Source organism: Mandrillus leucophaeus, unplaced genomic scaffold, assembly GCF_000951045.1.
Source record: "Mandrillus leucophaeus isolate KB7577 unplaced genomic scaffold, Mleu.le_1.0 Scaffold1392, whole genome shotgun sequence".
NCBI classification, from domain to species: Eukaryota; Metazoa; Chordata; class Mammalia; order Primates; family Cercopithecidae; genus Mandrillus; species Mandrillus leucophaeus.
In genome coordinates this window covers 653326-657818 of record NW_012101357.1, presented here as the reverse complement: position 1 = coordinate 657818, position 4493 = coordinate 653326, and the positions used below count along the sequence as shown (strand labels likewise).

Here is a 4493-nt window from a genome sequence, read left to right as displayed (position 1 = left end):
TTGCAGATCTGGTCTTTATTTTTGTAGACTCAGAAACATGAGCTGCCAGATTACTAAGTCTTGTCTACCACTTGGGTCTAAACACATTGATGAAGCTCATAGAAACTCATACATTGAAAACCCAACCAGGCGCAGTGGCTCACACCTGTAAATCCCAACACTTTTGGAGGCTGAGGCAGGAGGATCACTTGAACCTAGGAGTTTGAGACCAGCCTGGGCAACATAGTGAGACCCCATCTGTAAAAAAAAAAAAAACAAAACCTGCAAAAAACCTAATATAAAATCTGTCATGGGATTAGAGTTAAAAAAAAAAAAAGAAAAAAGAATGCAAATTAATTGATTTATAAAGATAATTGCCAGTTGACTAAATACTTTTTTAATTGCTCATAGCATTATATTTCCATAGGCAAATTAATGTGGGAAACCAAATTATTATTCAAAGATTGCTTCGTAAGTATAAAATTAGATCAATAGAAGTTGGTTGAAGTTAGTGCTATCAAGTTATAACAATCTGATGCATCCATTGTATCTTAAGAACATACATGCTGAAGAGCCTAGATACTTAAGTCTGTGGGCTAGAGCTGATGAACACTCTGAAGACACTGTAGTAGTCAAAATAATAGTCCCCAAAGAAGTCCTCATCTTAATTCCCAGAACTTGTGAATATGTTAGGTTACATGGCAGGGAGAAATTAAGGTTGCAGATGGAATTTAGGTTGCTAGTGAGCTGAATTTAAAATAAGAAAATTATCCTAGATTATCCAGGTAGGCCCACGGTAGTAATCACAAGGGTACTTGAAATGTGGAAGAAGGAGGTACAATTTAGAGTGACGCAATATGAGAAAGACTCAACTGGCCATGGCTGGCTTTGAAGATGAAGGGACCCATGAGCCAAGAAATGTGGGAACCTCTAGAAGCTGGAAAAGGCAAGAATACAGATTATCCTCTAGATTCTTTAGAGAGGAATACAGCCCTGCTGACACCTTAATTTTAGCATAGTGAGACACATCTACAACTTTAGGACTTTTTTCTGTCTTTGTACAAGATTTTATTAAAGTTCTTTACAGAACAACATCCAGACTCCAGACACAGCTGCTAAGGAGACCCTGTTATGCTGTGGGGACTGGCTGGGACATGGCAGGTGGCTCTGGCTTCCTACATTTCTGTTCTGAGATGGGGGTGGTGGAGAGTATCTCATCTTTGGGTTCCACGATGCTCATGTGGTCGGGCAGGGGCTTCCTAGGGCTAATCTTACCAGCTGGTTCCCAGGGCAGCATGATCTTCACCTTGATGCCCAGCACACCCTGTTGGAGCAGCACATGGTGCACAGTGGTGTCAACATAGTATTAACAGGGTCCCAGCTATGGATCATCAGGCCATCCACAAACTTCATGAATTTAGCCCTCTGTCCTCAGAGTTTCCCAGACACAATGACCTTGAAGCCTTTGGTCCCACTCTCCATGATGAACCATAGCACACCATAGCAGGCTCTCTGCACAGCAAGCCCTCCTAGGGGTTTGTAACACAGAGACTCTGCCTGGGCAACTGCACATGACTCTTGTGGACACCTTTTCAGCATAAAGCTCTACTTTACCCTCTGAAAAGCCAAACCTCTTCTGAACTACAGCAGTCAATTCCCTGATCTGCCAGACCTTCTCATCAAGAACATTCTGTGTTCTGGTGGCTAAGGTAATGATTTCTGTCCTAGTTGGTGTAATTCAGACCTCGACTCCAGAGTAGCTATCTTCAGCCAGCTCCTGAATGAGAACTTCATTCAGTTCAGCTTTGAAGATACCATCAGCGACAAACTTCCTCTTCTTGGAAAACTGTACCACCATCTTGCTGTGGCACACCAGTGAAAGAAAAGGATGACACTTAGGACTTCTGACCTCCAGAACTATAAAATAAGGCAATTTTTTATAGCAACAATGGGAAATGAACACAGACACCCTGCCAAAATATGATTTTCCGACCTCTATTTATGGATTCCATAAATTTTCCTTTCTTAATACCATCTTTTAAAGCAAACGAATATAATAAGTTGGCGTAAACTTTTAGTTACATCACAATCCAGACAGGCTTCCCCAGCTGTATCATCTTCTTGTATCACCAATTATTTGGACACTTCTTGTTCTGGTAAATCTTGTTTGTGGGCCATTTCCTGATCCTGGGAATCTCCAGACAATAGGATTGCAGAGATCTAGCTCTAAGATTTCTTATTGATACATTTTGTTCTCTCGAAGGTCATTCTAGACTAACCAAAAATGAAAGGTGAATTCTGGAATCTCTCCAAATGTCTGGGGACACCAAATCTAGGAGTGAAAAGGGCAGAACAAATATCTAATGGCATGAGGAAGCTGGCATATTTTAACCCAACGTATTTGATTATTGTTCCCTGCAGAATACAACTGCATTATAGTGTCAAAGGCTTGTATTAAAAGAGCACGTTCCTCCTTGTATCAAGCTAGATACAAAGAGATCTTCCTCATCTCTGAAAACAGAGTTCTTTAGAGTCCATGTTACAGAGTCTAGATTTGTTCTAAATAGTAATAATAAAAAAAGCTAACAGTTATTGAGCTCTTATTATGTATTAGGCACTATTCTAATTTCATTTAAGTTCATTTAAACTTCACCACAACCCTATGACTTACCAATAATTATCCCTGTTTTACAGATGAAGAAACTGAGGCTCAGAGTGACTAAGTAGTTTGACCAGGGTTAGACAACTGGTAAGTGGCAGAGCTATTATTTGAGTCTCGTCAGTCTAGAGACTGATTTCTTAACTAATACACTTTATACTATGGTTTGAATATATCCCTCAAAGTTTATATGTTAAAAACTTGATCCCCAATGAGAAGTGATTAGGTTATGAGGCCTCTGCCCTCATGAATGGATTAATGCTGTTATCCTGGGAATGGGTTCCTTATAAAAGGATGAGTTTGGCCCTATCTTGTGCTCTCTTGCTGTCTCTCTCTCTCTCTCTCTCTCTCTCTCTCTCTCTCTCTCTCTCTCTCTCATCTTCTCTTTGTCCTTCTGCCATGGGATGATGTAGCAAGAAGGCCCTCACCAGATGCCAGCCCCTCAATCTTGGACTTCCCAGCCTCAAGAACCCATGAGCTAATAAATTTCTGTTCATTATGTGAAAGTTGTCAAGATCAAAATTGAGTCATTTGGGTTAAAAAATAAAAATAAAAAATAGAGCCTCAAAGGGCCATGAAGGAAGGGTTCTCACAAATAAATGCCTGGTAACAAAAACTATCACAAAAGCTACTGCAAAAACCATAACATTGCACAAACACCACAGCAACCTTGCACACAAAACAGTATTTCTGTGAGGATATCTGCCCAGCAACTGCCTATCTAACCTTGGACTGGTGTCACTTTTGTAACTGATCCTTGTAGCCATGGCTAAATTATCTCAAAACAATTATGTAATCCTTTTCATTTTTTCTTTAAAAACCTTTGTGTTCCCTTACCTCCCTAAATACCCATGTAGTTTACTAAGGGCGCACATACTTCTATTGCAATGCCCTATTCCTGAATAAAGATCATTTTATTTTAGAGAGTCTCTCTCTGTTATCTAGGTTGACAATTATAAATTACCCAGTCTGCTATTCTCTTATAGCACAAAACAAAAACGCTTTTCCGTAATTTAGAAGTGTATTACTCTTCAACAAATACAGGTATACCAGAACTAAAATAAAGGGAGGTACAGGGGATGACTACATAAAGAAGAGGATGTTTTTCACAATAAGGACTAGTAATAACAAAGCAAAGTAATTATGATAATAATTTAATTAAAAAATGAGATTATCTCCAATAATTCTGTTCAAGAAGAAAAACTTGTACTACAAACTTAGAATAATGTGCTTACAGCAGTTTAGTCATAGTAGTTTTGTTGAAGCTGTCTAGTTGGGTAAAAAAGTTATTGCACTGTGAATCAGAAGAATCGGATTCCAGGTATTCTTGCCTCTATTTAACTAAGTGAGGTTAATAAAGCCACTAACCTTCTAGCTCCTAGTTTACCACAAATAGTATTCATGCTGCTGGAGAAAGCAGTGTAAGAAGAAAAAGATAAATGCTTTCTTGTCACAAGAGAGTGAACACTAGCATCAAGACTTTATTGACGTTTTAAAATATTAAAAGAGTATAATTGGATTGTTTGTAACACAAAGGATAAATGCTTGAGATGTGGATACCCATTTACCCTGATATGATTATCACTTATTGCATGCCTGTGTCAAAATAGCTCATGTATCCCATAAATATATACATCTACTATGTATCCACAAAAATGAAAAATAAAAATTTTTTAAAAAGAATTTATTGAACACATCCCTGTTTGAAAAGCACAAGGTAAGCTGAAAATTGAAAGGGACAACATTAATTTATTTCATCAAGTTTAAATTAGTGGGTAGTGAGGCTTGAAAAACAATACTCATAAAATTATAAAGAAAAGTTTAAAAAATTATCAGTGAAAAAAGGCAAATCTAC

At 38.1% G+C, this 4493-nt stretch overlaps 1 pseudogene; it reads right to left on the bottom strand.

Annotated features, from left to right (window-relative positions):
* Nucleotides 1-1108: 1108 nt before the first annotated feature.
* LOC105534808 lies at nucleotides 1109-1837 on the bottom strand (annotated as a pseudogene).
* Between the last annotated feature and the right edge of the window lie 2656 nt (nucleotides 1838-4493).